General features: G+C 34.4%; 1 protein-coding gene across 1 annotated transcript in view; it reads right to left on the reverse strand.

Annotated features, from left to right (window-relative positions):
- The window catches only part of LOC140452425 (uncharacterized), a 98,404-nt gene extending 94,980 nt beyond the window's left edge, over positions 1 to 3,424 (reverse strand). The window contains exon 1 of the mRNA XM_072546676.1: positions 3,121 to 3,424. The gene's annotated coding sequence lies outside the window, so the exon portion shown is untranslated. The remainder of the gene's footprint in view (positions 1 to 3,120) is intronic.
- Between the last annotated feature and the right edge of the window lie 14,765 nt (positions 3,425 to 18,189).

Here is an 18,189-nt window from a genome sequence, read left to right on the forward strand (position 1 = left end):
ACAATAATAACAAAATTATTGTAGATGAGCACGAAATAAGAAAAGAATGGCAGCTGTATATATCAGAGTTGTTTGAAGATGACAGGAATAATATTGCCGAATTCTACCAAAACTGTACTGACGGCCCAGAAATTATGAAATGCGAAGTAGAACACTCTATAAATAATGCTAAAATTAGAAAAGCTTGTGGTCCAGATGATACACCAACTGAGTTGCTGAAACTAATAGAGGATGATAACATAAAAGTAGTAGTAGTAAGACTTTTAAATTAAAAATATAACACCGGAGTGATTCCCACAGATTGGCTCAAATCCATCTTTGTCGCAATACCTAAAAAACACAATGCGAGAAAATGTTCAGAATATCGATTAATTAGCCTAATGAGCCACACTCTTAAAATTTTCCTAAGAATACTTCACAACAGAATTAGACGCAAATGCGAAGAAGATCTCGAAGATACCCAATTTGGTTTTAGAAATGCTATGAGAACCAGGGAGGCACTTTTTGCGCTTAACATCCTATTACAAAAATAAGAATACGAAACGAGAATACGAGTGAATTTAAAAACCAAGTTAATGAAATCTTCACAAACAATGATTATAGAAAAAACTTAATTAATGAAACAACGTCGACTGATTCGACACACTCTTAAAATTTTCCTAAGAATACTTCACAACAGAATTAGACGCAAATGCGAAGAAGATCTCGAAGATACCCAATTTGGTTTTAGAAATGCTATGAGAACCAGGGAGGCACTTTTTGCGCTTAACATCCTATTACAAAAATGCCGTGACCAAAGAAAAGATGTATTTGCATGTTTCCTGGACTTCGAAAAGGCATTCGATAAAGTACAGCATGTAAAATTAATGCAAATACTGAAAAATATCGGAATAGATGACAAGGATATTCGTCTCATTAAAAATTTGTACTGTAATCAAACTGCTATCGTAAAAATTGGAGATAACTACACCGATGAAATCTCCATAGAACGAGGAGTCAGACAAGGTTGAATTTTGTTGCCAACATTGTTCAATGTTTACTCGGACCAGTTATTTAAAAAAGCACTTGAGAGACAACCATATGGAATAAAAATCAACGAGGAACTACTGAATGTGATTAGATATGCAGACGATACAGTACCTAATTCTGTCAGATAATATTGAAGGTCTCCAAATTCTGCTTGATCGTATTCACGAGGTAGGAGAGGAAATGGACATTAAAATAAACTCAATCAAAACCAAATTTTTAGTGTTTAGTCGTGACCCACATCCCGATGCAAAGCTTCAATTAAACGGAGTCCAAGTTGAGAAAGTTCACAAAATGACATATTTGGGAACTGTGATAATGGACCAACTAGATCCAGACACAGAAATAAAACGTAGAATTTGCAATGACTAAAACTACTTTTATGAAAATGAAGTCATTTCTTTGCAATAATCATCTCAGTTTAGATCTAAGACAAAGAATGGTTAAGTGCTATGTTTGGTCCGTACTTTTGTATAGTGCAGAAGTGTGGACGCTAAAAGTATCGATCATGGCAATTGATGCCAAAATGAGAGAGCATAGGTTAAGATGATTTGTGCTAATCACTTAATACAACGAATTGCTGAGTTACACGTTTCTGGAAGGGGTTTAGAGGATAGGTCACTATCTCTTGTGAGTCACTATTCCAATATCTTCTTCAGCCAAATAAACAGTCCAATTCCAATTTATTTGGAAGTGCTCCAACAAGTTCTAAGTGCTTTAAGCATGTTTTTCCTCGGGACCGCTTATATGAGATTAAAACAACATCGTCAGCAAAGCATAAAAAACCAAATTTACCTCCAACTATGTTTATTCTCATTTTACCTCCATCGAGTGTCGTCAGAACATGTTCCAGGACGATTGTGAGCAGTTTTGGTGACATAGTGTCGTCTTGTCTGATACATCTTCCGAGATATTCAGTGGATTCTATACAGACTTTTTTATTCTAGAGCTTTCCCAAGCACTAACTACTTCCCGTTTTGTAATTTGTAAATCAAATGTGTTTTTCGATCTCCATTACGGTTGTAAAATACTTTTAGGTATAATTTCAAATAGGGAATGCGATTTGTAAATCATTCTACAAAAAATATGAAAAACAAAACAAAAATTTAGAAGTATAAAAATCAAATACGTGACATTTTTGTCAGAAAAAGAATATGAAAGAAACAATATTAAAATATTTAAAACAACCCGTGTATTAAGATTTGTTTTATCTAAAAATAAACCTAGCAATAAGTAAGCAAGAACAGAAGTTTGCGTTTTTAATACACTTTGGGAATGTGAAAACTTTTATTTCAGTAAAACTTAAAAACAGTTGAAGTTTTGGTTTGGTTACTTGTATTGGAAAAACTTAAAAAAAAATACCAATTACAAATGACAGATTAGTAAATTGAAAACATCAACCTATTGGAAATGCAAGTGCTTATTATGTTGGGATAGTCTCATGCATTTTTCCAGGATTTCTTTATGATTTTCAATGGAATTACTAGCGAAATAATTTTTATTGGATATAATTGAATGTGTAGTATTTATATTAAGTATAATCACAAACTATAAATTAGTTTTCAGGCAGAGATGGTTATCTTAAGCTTTATTGTCAAAATTGTCAACATAAGTAAGAAAGTTAAATTTAAGTTATGAGCAAAAACTACTTTGATTTGTTCCTAATGTAACACCTGTACAAATTTCAACTCCTGTTAAAAAAACAGATAAAAGAAAAATTTTAAAAATCGAATAGCTAGTAATAATTGTTTTAACTAATTATCCGTTTTTGTGTTTGTTTGTGTTATCAGTTCTCTTTCTAGTGTTTCAGTTCCGTTGTATTTTATTATAGTTTGTTACTATCACAATTAAAAATTATAGACATAAAAAACCTCGTAATAAAAAATTATAGATATATATAAGTATATATATATATATATATATATATATATATATATATATATATATATATGTATATATGTATTTATATATATTCTGCATTATATACATTAATTTGCAAGGGACACTAAAAAATTCTTATATGTTCTACAAAGTTGCCACCATGGAAATTAAAGACAACTGTATTAGACATCTAGAATTATAAATATTATTTACCTTAATCGTTAAACTCCTAAATAATTTATTATATAAATTTCTATCGTCTTATTCGGTAGGAAAGACGCATTATTTCTCTAAAAGTTCACTAAATAGCACAGTCACAAATATTAACAAAACGTAAAATAACACTACGCCATATACATTAACACTAAAAACTTTTTTCTACAAATAACAATTAAAGTCCAGTTAGGTTTTCCGGCGCTTGGCTTCAAAGGGCTAACTGTTAGCTAGCAGTTTGGCAGCCGATGGTAACGTGAACTTTGCCCCCTTTAAATTTGGAAAAAGCGCAAGCAAGACAGTGCCTGATGGTGGCAGCAGAAGGTGAGCAGATAGAAGAAGAAGATTTGCATAATTTGTGGACCAAGGATGAGGACTATGTAAAGAGGCTGTGTAAGGACATGACCTCCGCCAATGGCACGAGTCCCGGTCGACCGCGGCCAATAAGAGACGTATCGAGGCGTGGCTCGGGGAGTGGCCAAGTCAGTTGTTCCCAATTCCCCTGCTATACTCACAGTTCCCCAGGGATCGGCAGCTGTTCTCTTGTTTATCGTGGTGCAGAACGCAGCAGGCATGCGCTTGCTCTGTTAACGGGGGAAACCACTTCAACCACTTCTTCACCCGCGGATCAGGGGCGGCCATACAGCCAACTTTGTTTAGTCACTTTACAGCTACCCATTCTGAGTGTTTATACACTGTCTGTACAATTTTTTTGCCGATTCAAACATTACTTAATTTACTTTGTTACATAAGACGCATGAATTTCAGGTATGAAAATGGCCTCTGAAACGAGCACCAACTTTTTAATTCAGTCCTACATTTGATTAAATCATATTTACATATACAGGGGACAGTCACAAAATTTATTAGATATTCAAATGTATAAATATATTTATTTTGTCAAATTACGTTCATACACAAACAGAAAAAAGTAACCGTCTATTTTTTTTTCATTCAAAAAAATTAAATCGAGATACAAATTTTAATATACAGGGAAAAATAAAAGTAGACTTGAAGTTGGTGAAATGAATGAAGGTGTGATGTGTGACAGTGTGATAAAAGTTGTAACAGCTAGTGATAGTTTCAATCAATTTGTGTACTTGATAGAAAAGTGCGAAATGTAATATGTGTATGTATGTGAATATGAGTGTGTGTCTCTTTGTGTACCCTTTAAGTCGGACTGATCGACAATGAAAGAAAAACTGTAGGGTCAAGAGGGGCAATTATGAGACATTCTTTAAATCCTTTGTTTTTTGATGCCTAAACGGGAATACAATTAAAAGCGAAAAACATAATTATGTGCAGAAATATATGCCAATAAAGCATTAACTTTTTTAAAAATATGACATTTACCTATATGTCTCATTTTTCACCCCTCATAAGGTACAATTATGAGACAACCTCTGGGCAAATTTGAGACATATTTAAAAGCTGTATTTAAGTGAGTAAAATTGGGTTTGGAAGAAAGTGAAACGGCATAGTACAAAAATGATACATAAGCCAAATCAGAAAATACTTTTTTTTATAAAAGAAAGAAATTAAAAGGTACGTATAGTAAACGAAACATTATTCTAATGGAAATGTAGATTTAAAAATAGGTTTAGGTATTTAACATTGTAAGAAAAAAGATTCTAAGTATTTTAAATATTATTGACTTCTTCATGCGTTCTTTCCCACCATATAATGGAGACTATATACTACATATACTCTACTTACGCCGAAGATAATATACTACATGGGAACAATTATCTACCGATTCAACATAAGCAACGTAATATTACACGTGATATGCAATCTTCTTCTTCGTGGGAAATTGTACGATGATGTAGTCGTCTTCCTTAACAACGGATGTATCTAGACCTTGATTGGGTTCCATTTCATTCTCTACAATATCGTTTAGTGTCAAATTTTCCATGTCACTTTTATCTTCATAGATTTCTTCAATCTGCTCGTGTTCGCTGTCACTTAATACTGCATTCTTCTTGTTGTTTGTTTTTTTCTTATTTGCCTTTCATACATCAGTTTTAGAAACAATTTCTTACATGTATTCAAAACTAGTTAATACTTTAGCATATCCATCTATTTTGCGCCTTATTTGCGGATTTGGAGTCATTCTTTTAACCTTTGCGAGTAGAAGAAAGAGATAGGAATTTGATTATTGTCAACTCTACCATCACTTCTACTGGGACCGGCTGGAGAAACACAGGATGTAGATTCTGACGTAGAGAATGAATTGTTTTTAGAGTGTTATTGAGATCACTTCGAGATTGAGACAAAGTAGTTAGTAATATTAGTACAATTAAGGGACTGCTGGGTAAAAACTTGTCCCTCAGAAATTTCTAGTTGGTCGACTGTACTTTCTACATTATAGTACCTATTCACTTTCTCATGATCCAAACGGTCTATGGGGTACTTTGTTCTGTCAAAGGGAAAGACGCCAGTACTAGAGAAGGAAGAAATGCTTGTTTCCTTATTATTCCTTCGTTCCATAATTCACATAATAAGTCCGAAAATTCAGATTTCGATAACTTTCTTTGATTTTCACGTTACCGGTTAATAAATTTTTCATTTCAACGGAGCTTTAGTGGTCCAAAGCAGCATTTGTCCAAAAGTTGAAAAAGGTTTGTGGTGTTTGCTAGAAGTTTCAGTCAAATTATATTTTCTGCGATTGCCCGTCCAATTGTACACCACTGCTGTATAATATTGGTAGTCATCCAATATTTTTCCGCACATGCGTAAAAAGTATTTGGTATGTCATGTTGTCCCTTCCAGCTAGACAATAAGTTAGCTCCTTGAAAAATAATTAGTGGTGGTAGTAACCTGCCGGAATCTGAAATACATCACATGACAGAGATATTTTCTTTTCCTGAGCCCTGTATATTCCTATGAACTTTTTGCCCCTTTTCAGCCACACCTTTAATACGAGAAGGATCAGAAGAAAAACTGGTTTCATCTATATTCCAAAAAATCTCAGGTGAGTTACTTAGGTTTAATTTATTGATGGTTTCGATTGATCGGATTGATAGATCGCTGAGTGTCGTTCGTCTATTTAATTCTAATTGCTCATATATAATCATAAAATGCAAATGAGCCAGCCTTACCTAAGTGTTTAAGCCAGAATTGTACGCCTTAGTGGCGGATAACATGACTTTTACCGTAGAGAAATAGAAAACTGTCGTTAAGCACAAACATTAATTGAGAGTTCGGCCCTGATAGCGATCAAATCTACAACGTTATCAGCTGTCCCGAAATATAGTCATTTTAAATGGTAAAAAAAACAAATCATAATTTAATATTTTATACCTCTACTACAAATTTAAGTGCATTAGTTAGTGCTGACAATATTATCTCAAGTGAGTAGCACTTCTTTTCGTATTATTTTTGTAACAATAACAAAATAACCTTTAAATAATACCTACGTAAAGAGATAACAAAAATTTCAGTTGGGTCTTGACCAGTTTTTTGGACCGGCCACAGGACCGGCTCAACTTCTGATCAAGAAAATTAATAAAATGACTTCATACAACAATAATACTACACACAAGTCCGCTAAACACAGTTACTCAGATGTCGTAAATTATTTTAAACATCCAACAAAACAACAAGCAATAGTAATTTCCAGCATTGAAGGTACAAAAATCTATGATTACATCGTGGCTGTTGGATCACTAGTGGGTCCAATTAATGTACTTTTTGCCTCCAGAATTGCTAACAATAGGATATGCATATACCTCTCTTCAAAAACACTGTTGATGCTCTTCTTCATTCTTCTAAATATATCGAAATAAATGGATGTCAAGTCGAAGTAAGAAGATTAAGTTCTCCAGCCCAGAGACTTCTAATATCTAATGCATGTCCTACAATCCCGAACGAAATAATTGAACAAGAATTACAAAAACTTGGTATTCACACTGTATCTAAAATGACTTTTCTTCGAGTAGGTATGTCTGAAAGTGAGTACAGTCATGTTCTGAGCTTTAGAAGGAAATCATTCGTCACACCTCTGGAAAATATATCTATTCCTGACTCTTTTACCATAACTCATAATAATACTTCCTACTGGGTATTTCTCTTTATAGACGAATTCAGTTGCTCCAAATGTATAACTATTGGTCATCAAGAATCAGAATGCGCTAACATTTCAAACCAACCTAATTCAACTACCCTCTTAGATTCAACTTAAACCACATCATCATTATCTAAACCTTATCAACCTAATGATACCCCTTCAACTCCCCTCTCAAATTCAACTCTAACCACATCGTCATTATCTAAACCTAATGAACCTAATGATAAAATATATCAATCTACGGAAATCCACCTCATCCAAAACATATCTAAAGATAATCAAAACACTTCGTCTTCTTCTTCCAAAACAACAGCACCAGCTGTAAATAACTCTGAAAATACTACGACACCAGAAACACCAATAACCTTAAATAATGCAGTCAATTCTAAACAGCTAAAAAGACATAGCATATCATCTCCTGAAACTAACGATGACAACCCAAAAACCGACTCATCCGTTTTTAATACCCCTAAACAAAATAAACCAAATAAGAAATCCAAAACCCCCCGCGAAGATGTCATTCACTCCCTAAAATCCATCAAAGACAAAATCGAAAATAGATCACATAGATCACCCATCCATAGACACTGTCATCTGGGCTGATCCATGTCCATTTACGCTGAGGTTTTTTATCGAAAAAAGAGTTCATCATGAATAAACTTTCCTGGTGTAAGAAGTTCAGCAATCTTTGCCCTCGTACATTTCTTTCGCCATATCTATACTTACCCATTGCTACTTCTGCATTATCTTGTTTAAACCCCATTTTTGCATTAAAGTCGCCCATAATTATTGTGTAATATGCTGGTGTTGCATGTAATGCTGTTTCTAGGTCCTGATAAAATGTTTCAATTTCTTCATCCGAGTGGGTAGTCGTTGGAGCATACGTCTGGATTACCTTACGGTTATGTCTTCCATTTAGTTTAAAGATGAGATATACAATCCTGGAGCTTATGCTGATAATTTCAACTATATTTTGTGTGTGCTTTCTATGTATAATGAATCCTACTTCACCATTTAAAGTGTCTTCTTCACCTCTAAAATGAAATACGTGTCCTAATTTAAGAGTAATTTGGGCTTCTCCACTTAGTCTTATTTCACTGACGCCGATAATGTCCCATTTTATGTTTTTCAGCTCTTCAGTTCCGTCATCTTCTGGTCTGATATAAGAGTTCTAACATTCTATGAAGTAATATAAATTTGTCGCTCTTTGTAATAGCCTGATTTTTTCCGGGGATTCTTAATACACTCTGCTCCAAACCTGTTCCAACCGCTACCTTGGTTGGGGGTGTCGGAGCCGCCGGAGACTGCGGGCCGTGCAGTAGTTTCGTCTTTCATGGAAAATGCCGTTTAGGGTTTTAAGCCATTAAAACGCCACGCTTGGCTAGTGCGTGTTGGCAAGTTGGTTTGGAAGTGGGGGGAGGAAAGGGTAGAGATGGGAATGCTTTGGGTTTGGATATGGTTCCAAATCCATGAGCTCGCGTGGGCAGGTGTGCTATTCTTGAAGTAGATCTATCCCCTTCCGGGATGGCAGAGAAGTATCCTACCCCCGGGGTGGCTACCCCCGGGTAACGGGTGGATACTTCTCTGCCCAAATTCAACTATACCGAATGCTATTTCAATGCCAAATTTGCAGTCTGCTATCGATATTAATAGCCAATTACATCAAGTTGGAGTAGGTGATACAAGGTTTACAACCGCCTACTGAAATGAAAAGAACTAAAATTACCGATGAGAACATTTGCACTAAAACTTCCACTGAAGAAACATCGAAAGAAAAAATCTAGAAGATTCACTTGAAATCATAAAATAATCACCTTGTTCATCCGTGAAAAAAAGCATTGAGGAAACTCCTCTTATTTACTCCCCTATCCATATCTCACAAAATGCAAACCCAAAAACCAAAAAAAAAATCCAAACGCATAGCACGAACCTCTGATTCTCTTTAATTGTTCATAAATGAAAACTCCACATCACTTCTATTAAATTATAATCAACTCATGATGCTAATTAAAAATACCCAAGGCAGTTAAGCACTTATAGAAATTGTCAAGGAATATACACAGAAATGATGTGCCTACAAGAAACTATCTAACTCATTCCATTATAAACTCACCAAAACAGTTCAACTGTTTTCGTAAATGTAGAAAAAACACCTGATGAGAAGTATTGCATTATACATATGTGAGTGATCATTTTCCCATAGTTATTACGAATCTCAATCATTTAAAGAAACATCAAGAATTTACTCCAAAATTGAAAACTTATATTGATGAAACCATTAAATTACTAAATGACATAATTTTAGAAAGTGCTATATTGTACATTGGTAAAACAAAACAAATACAGAGACGTACACCAGTACTGTAGTGGTCTAAAGAATGCGAAGAGGTCATAAAAATATTAAATCTACCTTTAATAATTATAAAAAGCGTAAGACACAGCAAAACAGCATTAATTTAAAAAAATTAAAGGCAAAAGTAAAGCTTACTATAACGCAAGCTAAAAGGAAGTCATGGCAGAAGTTATTAACCAAAATAAATATCACAACTAGCTCCAAGGAAGTCTGCCAAAAAATTTAAAAAATTTGTGGTACTCCGCAGGACTATTATCAACACTTAAAAGTACAAAATAAAATAATATCCACAGATGGATGAAGATATTGCAAACGTTTTTTCGTAAAAAGCTAGCGGATTTGACATTCTTCCCTATGGCGATTAATGATATTTTGAAAAACATAGAAAAACCTTTAAAAGCACGGATTTATCCTGACGATTTAGTGGTATTTGTAAAGGGAGAACGTATAGATATTGTGACAAAATGTTTACAAAGCTTTATAAAGACACTGAAAATATCTTAGAACACTGGCTTTGAATTTTCCACTACAAAAACAGGAGCCATGGTTTTTACAAAAATAACAGATATAAATTTTTTTTTTACAAAAATACCAGAAGATTTAAAACTTTCTATTAAGGCAAAACTCTTGGAAGTCTAGGAATAACGAATGGCAAACATCAACGTCTAAACTTCAACAAATTAAAGACACAGTTATACGTGCTAAACCTTTAAAAAAAAAGTAGCCATAAACAGTGTTGCATGTAGCGCTTGTTTGAATGTTTGTACGTACCTCTCTGCCATTCCATTTGTAGCTGGATGATATGGTACACTGAATTTGTGAAAGATTCCATTTTGCTGTATAAATTGTTTAAATTCGTAACTAGTAAACGTTTGTGCATTATCTGAAACTAAACAATTTGGAATTCCAAATGTACAAAAAAATTTTCTTAGTAAGTATGGTAGGTTTTCTTGTCAAATCTTTAACCATATATATTTCTGGCCATCTAGTATAGGCATCTACTAGAAAAAAATAGTATGAATTCATGAAAGGTCCTGCAAAATCTACGTGAACTCTTTACAAAGGGGATCTAGGTATCTCCCATGGGTGTACTACTGTTTTTTCTAAATTATTCCTGATTTTGTTGCAGTCTGTACAATTTTTGCTATCTTCTATATCTTTAGAAATTCCTGGCCACCAGCAATATCTTGCAAGCATCTTCATCTTGATTATGCCAAAATGAGCAGTATGTAATTCATTTAAAAATTTTTTACGTAGGTTAGTTGGAATTACTGCCATTTATTGCTGAAAAATACAATTTCCTTGTAAAGAAAATTTTATCTGTGGGACATTAAGTATATCCCTAGCATTGATCAGTTTTCCAGTTCCTAGGCATTGTAAAGATTTTATAGTGTGGGGTCTCTTATAGTTTCAAAACTTAATTCTTTAAAAGTAACAGGTAAAGTTTCTATTTGACTGATTTCAAACTGATCTCCCACGTCGTAATCGAATTCAGAAGTAGTATCAAGAGGTAATCTTGACATTGCATCAGCATTTACATGGACTTTGTATTTTTATACTTAATTGTATAATTCAAACTTTGAAGAAACAGTGCATAATGTTGCATTCTAGTTGTAGTTAGTGTAGGTAAATTTTTAGATGGAGAGAAAATTTGAACTAAAAGTTGATTATCCACATAGAGTGTAAACTCTCTACCAAATAGATAATGGTAAAATTTTTTAATACCAAAAATTAAGGCATATGCTTCCCTATCTATTTGAGAATATTTTTGTTGTACTTTTGTAAGTGTTTGTGAAGCAAATTGAATTGGTCTCTCAGTTCCATCCGGATATATATATATATATATATATATATATATATATATATATATATATATATATATAATTTAGCTCTCCAGGCCTAGAAGGCCCATGGCTTGGGTTACTATTCTTTTCCATTCTTTTCTGTTTGTTGCTTTATTTTTCCAGTTTGGTATTTTAAGTTTTTCTATGTCTTTTTCAACATCCTTCTTCCACCTGGTTTTCGGTCTGCCTTTCTTCCTTTTCCCTCCTATTCCTTCCATTGGCATTCTTTTTGGCAGTCTCGTGTTTTCCATCCTTTGGATGTGTCCCAACCATCTCAGTCTTTGTGACTTTATGATCCCTACGATATTCGGCTCTCCATACATCTCCTCTAATTCCATATTTTGGTCTTTTTATCCATATACCATTCCATAATTTACCTCCAAATTCACTCCCCGCCTCTCGACGCGTTAGTGTTCTGAGCTGTTGGACGTGAATCCCTGTCCTGGCATTTGGTTTTCACCTCTGGCTGCGTTAAGTAGTTGAGTTACTGTGACCAATTGCCCATCTTGGTAGTTAGTATTCGCCTCTGGTTGCGTTGAGTAACTGAGTTACCGTTGCTAACTACCCATCTTCCTGTCTTTTGTTTTCTTTTTTTTTTGTTCTCCTGAAGAAGCTACATACAATTGTAGCGAAACGTCAAGATGAACCCACCTTTGGGTCACTCACAAATGACACGGTCCAAACCCGGAAGACGAATAAACTATAATTCTGACTCTGGCCGTGGAAGCCTACGATTTCATATGTTCCATGTCATTCAACTGTGGAATATAAAAACACCCTATATAATAGAATATAAAGTATAATATAAGAAACCATAAATTTAATAAAATTCTTTTTTACAAATTAATATATCGAGTATCAAGATCCTTTTATATAAGTATATATTAATTGTGATCACTTCATCTTTCTCAATATAATTGGTTCGATATTTTGAATTGTCATTTGATATACCTATTAGCGGATCGAGTGGACAGTCGGGGCTTTGCAGCAAAGAGATAACGACGTTAGACGCCGCTTGTCACCATTCAGATCAAAGTTCCGAAGTCTAAGAGCTATAAACAGCCCGTTGCCATTGAAAAACCCCTCGTTCAAGCCGCTAATACGCCATTCTCGATCTTATCGACGCGTATAAAAGACTTTTTATCGAAAGAAAAGTATTTTCCAGGAAATTTTTTCATCGCAGGTACATGGGCTGGTATTACGGAATTCAAAGTTTTTCGAGTGAAAATCAAAAGTTGGTTTAGATTACAAGGGTCGAACTCAATCCGGCTAGTGGCTAGCCTATGATAACAAATTAAATTAAAACAAGTTCTTCAAATTGCAGTCATGTTATTGTACTTATTAAAAATTATTAAAAAATAAAATAAAGCTGAACAATTAATATATTAAACAAAAACTTTTATCTGCAACTTCTGAATTGTTTCTATCTTCTTCTGGCATGAATTTTGTGTCTTCATTTCTTTCCACTTGGAGTCCAAACAACTACTGGCAACAGACAAATACTCCTATACCAAACATTCCATGAAAACAATTTGTTCTTCCACCACAACCACAACAATTCCCACCAGATCCCGAACCAATTTACTACAACCCTAGCACCGCATCTACTGTAGGGCAGACCTCAAACAGACAACTAAAACTTGCAATTGCAGATTCAGAAAACTCGAATGTAGTTTAGCAAAAAAACCCAAAATAAAAATTCATTCAAGGAGTCAAAAAACGTAAATTTACAAAATAAAATAACATTCCCAATTCTCGAAGCTCAGCACTAAAACAATACAAAATCAATACAGTGCATTATCAAAGGCCGAGAGCCCTGAATAAACTGAAACATATAAACAGCAGTTAACACCAAAACCACCTCCAATATTGATATATTGGGTCAAAAACTTTAAAGATATGGTCGATAACTTTGCACAAATAATGGAGGAAGAAACCTACTATACCATAAACTGGTCAAAAGGCACTGTCAAGATTATAACATATCCAATAGTTACCTATATAAAGCTGATAAGGTATTTACGAGAAGAAAAAATGGTTCACCACAGTTACCAAATAAAGAAAGAACGTGCCTAGTGGTAATAAGACATATCGTTCACTTTATACCCCCACAGATATAATAAAGGAACTAGAAAATGCAGGCTACAAAGTTTGCAATATAACTAACATCTGACACGAACAAACAAAGGAACACTTACCTTTATTTTTCATAGACCTTGAACCCAAGAGTAACAACAAAGACATATTTATCCTAGAATCCTTATGTTACATCAAAATAGTAGTCGAGGCACCAAAGAAGAGAAACTCAATCATCTAATGCATGCGATGTCAAGCATATGGCTATAGTAAAACATATTGCAACAAACCGCACTTCTGCGTTAAATGTGGAGGACAACATGATAAAAATCTTGTAAAAAACCTAAAAACATTCTAGCTTATCTAGCACTATGCAAACAAGATCACCATGCCAACTATCAGGTCTGTGTAGTCTACAAGGAACTAGAAGAAAACAGAAATATGCCAAAAAGAGAAAACCAACAGTGATAAAGAACAACATTCAAGAGCCCAAACGTACGTCAAAAAACAAATCAGCTAAACACCACTCTACAAAACCATAAAGGACATATGCAAAGGTGACAGCAGGCAGCACATCAAACCACAAACGAATCAGAACTTAAAACTAATATAGAACAACTAATAACATTTCTTTAGAGTTCAAAAACATATTGTCGCAACTCATGAGTCAAATTAGTATGAAATTAAACTTACTAACACAAGTCATTGACCAAAGAAATTCTTAAACATACTTAGAATTTCCTATGGAACGCTAAGGCCTGCTAAACCTTAAGGATGTAGTTACTTTCTTAAACCTGAATAAAATCGATGTACTACTTATTTCAGAAACCCACATATAATACACCTTACCATGATGGTACAGCTCATGATGACTCGGTGGTAATCATCCACAGCTGCATATCACTTCATGAATCGCCGAAATATGTAACAGAAAAAATTCAAGCAGTCATCGTTCAGGTGAATGCAACTACCTACCTCATCATGCAATTTTCGCAGATGAATACAAAGCATTCTTCCAATTTCCTGGCAGTATATTCGTAGCCAGGGGAGGGAGGACTGGAATGAGATACACATACCCTGGGACTCAAAAATCACAACAAAATTTCGTAATCTTTTAAAAGCAAAGACCGACAACAACTATGATTGCCACACCAACGGAATTCCTACATACTGGCTGAGTGACCCTAGACAACTTCTAGATCTACTAGACTACTACATAAGCAAAGGAGTGTCCAGAAACAACTGTCTAATAGAATTCAGCTACGATCTCTCATCGAATCACACACCGGTTATTATCAGCAAGAGTACCACTATTATAAAAAAAACCCACCCCTCCTCGACTCACGTCAAAAACCAAGTGGTCAGATTTGCAATCCTACCTAGAAGAAAACACTTATTTTAATTTTCGGATTAAATCTACACATGACACAGATACAGTAGCTCAATAATTCACGACACTTGTGTAAAAAGCGGCATGGCAATCTACACCACGAATTTAACGCAAACCAGCATATACCACAAATGTTCCCCTGCGCATTCGCCAATTCATTGCTGAAAAACGTGCGGGGAAAACCTCGCAAAGACTTAGAAACAACATAGATCAACATATATACAATAGACTATGTAGGCAACTTGGAGTAGGGATCAAAGCCGCAAATAAGAAAACCTTCGAACATTACGTTACAAACCTTACAGCAAATGACCAGACATTATGGAAGGCGACTAAGAAGCTTAAGAAACCATACACAACTATCCCTTTCATCCATAAACCAAATGGCGAATGAGTCTGTTTCAACTAAGAAAAAGCGGACGTCTTTGCTGAACATTTTACAAGGGCTTCAGGCTTTTCTCTAGTTGCAAGCATGTGTCTTTCTTGATCTAACTATAGCTTTCGTCCATTATTTTTATTTCGTTCGATTTACTCATTTCTTCCTTATTCATTCAATGTTAACTTGTACCAAAATAATAAGCCTAGACATTTTTTATGACGACACTATTCTTTTATGAATTAATCGAGATTGCTAGAAAAAATGAACTGGTAGGTGTAGGGACACCAGAAGAAATGCATAAATAGTCTTTTTGGATCGTATAGTCAGTAGTGAGCAGTGCAAGCTCTAGGTCAGTATCCACTTCAAATTATGTCGTATGATGTGTTTATAGTAAGTATTGAGTTTCTTTTCCTATCTTTATTTCGTTTATTACTAGGTATTTGGGCACAGTGTGAATATTGTTTTGTATTTAATAAAATTAGAAAGAAAAATGGCACCATCCAAAAGCAGTGTTTGGTTACATTTTGATAAACTTAATAAAGGGCAATATTACTGCAATTCTTGCTCCAAATTTTTAAAAACATGAGGAAATACCTCTAATTTTTATGACCACTTAAAACAAAAACATGGTATAGCTTTTAATCAAGTAAGCAATAGGAAAGGAAGTGAGAATACGAACAAGAGTGATGAAACTGAGAATGAAGATGTATCTAATGCCGCAATACCGCGTTTGAGTAAATAATGTTTTTACTTAGATATATTGGTTTAGAGCATCACAAACTGCATCCAAAACTTCTCCTACAAATTTACTTATAGATGATTTAGGATTTTGGGATAAATAAATATTCTAAACTTTTAAAAGAGTCTCCAGTAGCTAAATATCGAAGTGTTAATAGTGATACACTTTTTTTCATATTAATAGATTTTTTTTGAATTTTGGGGCTAAAAAGTTCCAATAAATATTGAAAATAGTGTTCCGACATTCTAAACAAATTTTTAAAATCTTCAGGATACTTGAAGATGTCTGTAATTAAATTAGTACGACTTAATTGTTGAATCGGCTCCCTCGTAAACCATCTCTTTTCTTCCTTTTTCTTACCAAATTTTGTAAAATCCTGTCACTCCACACATAACTTGACATTCTTCTGTAATCAAGGTCTGCATATTTGCCACTGAAGCAAATATTTGTCATGTAAACTTTCCTCACGAAAGAGGCATTATCACGGTCATGAAGCTATTGAGATTCTTATACTACGAATGTGGCTCTTGCTCGTGATTCACAGGCAATAAAGAACTCTATAAGAGATAACAACACAACTACATTAAATAGAAACGAATATCATCATAGGAATAAGAACATTTTGTGAAACAAGGAGGAATTGCATATTAAGTGACTAAACTCTAAAAAAGACTAACGACAGATAAAAGTAAGGAAAATTCTCATACGTGCTAATAAAAAAACGAATATTGACAAAGAAGATGTAATAAAATCAAAAGCAAATACTAGTCAACTCAATGGCAACCTTTAAAACAATAAAAACGTTAAAAATAGGAAATAGTGTTGATTAAAAAATATCTAACACAGGAAAATATGCAATAGTTGCAGATAACTCCTAACATTACCCCTTCAGTTCGGCCCTTACTAACTCTGCATACTCTATAAATTGAACAAAGTATTAGGTTCCCTTTTACAAACGTCAAACGAACATGGACAGCTTTCGAAGAATTCGTTCAATTTTTTTGCTTTGATATGCAAAACGTAATTAACAAGTCTCTGATCTTCATTCAAGTGCCATCTTTTGTAAAACACCGCACACTAATGCGAATCTGGTGCATAATTAATAAAAAACAATTAATCTTCTCACAAAGGAAGTGGATGCAATGTTTTATATCGCATGATAATATTGACATCGGGAAGAATAATTGGGTGCACCTATCCATATATTAATTAATACGGTTATGTTACATTTATTCATTAATTTCATTAAGGATTTGTAATTAAAACTATAAAATAAGTATCAAAATAAAATAATTTGTTTTTTGTACAATTTAATTTGTATTGCTGAACGATTTCTGAAGTGCATATCGAATCGTCAAAGTGAAATACATTCAATTAAAGATTATTTAAAGTAAACGAGGTTATTCAATCTTAATGTATTATTTTAACTGGGTGGATATAATATAAATTTGGCTATAATTTTAAAATTTATATTTATATATATATATATATATATATATATATATATATATATATATGAGAATTTATTACTCGACGTTTCGGCACCCATTTTGGAGCCATTATCAAGAGTGATACGGTTCGGTTTGAGTTCGGGGTCTCAATCTGCCTACTCCCCTCACTCGAGACGTACCAGTATCGTGTTCTATATTGCAAGAACTGTCTCTCGGCACTAAGGTCTCAATCTGCCTACTCCTCAGTGTCGAGTGACAACCGGTCTTACCCTGTGTCGCTGCTTTTATACTCGCTGTATGCGCGGGAACGGTATGCGCTGACGTGGTCTGAACTGACGTGGCCTGGGCGGTGTGAGCGGGAGGTCGCTGAAGCAGGGGTCGCCATGTTGCCGGCAATCGTTTCGCGTCATCGCGCGTGTTCAAGCTGTTAGGCCGTTTTTCGATTTCGATAGCTTCACGAATGATTCTCGATTTTTAGGAGCGGATGGGGGCGATGGTTTTTGCTTTTTCGAAATCTATTTTGTGGCCTGTTTGAATATGATGTTGGGCTAGGGCTGAAGTAGTATCGGAATGTTTGACAGATATAGAATGTTCGTAAATACGGTTATGGATTCGTCGGTTTGTCTGTCCGATGTATGTACGTGGGCAACTGGAACAGGGTATCTCGTAGACACCATGGTCTTCATTAGGGATTTGGTCTTTTACGGATCTGACGAGATTGGATAACTTGGAGTGAGTAGTGAAGAAGGTTTTGATATTAAGAGGAAG

Source organism: Diabrotica undecimpunctata, chromosome 10 (genome assembly GCF_040954645.1).
Source record: "Diabrotica undecimpunctata isolate CICGRU chromosome 10, icDiaUnde3, whole genome shotgun sequence".
NCBI classification, from domain to species: domain Eukaryota; kingdom Metazoa; phylum Arthropoda; class Insecta; order Coleoptera; family Chrysomelidae; genus Diabrotica; species Diabrotica undecimpunctata.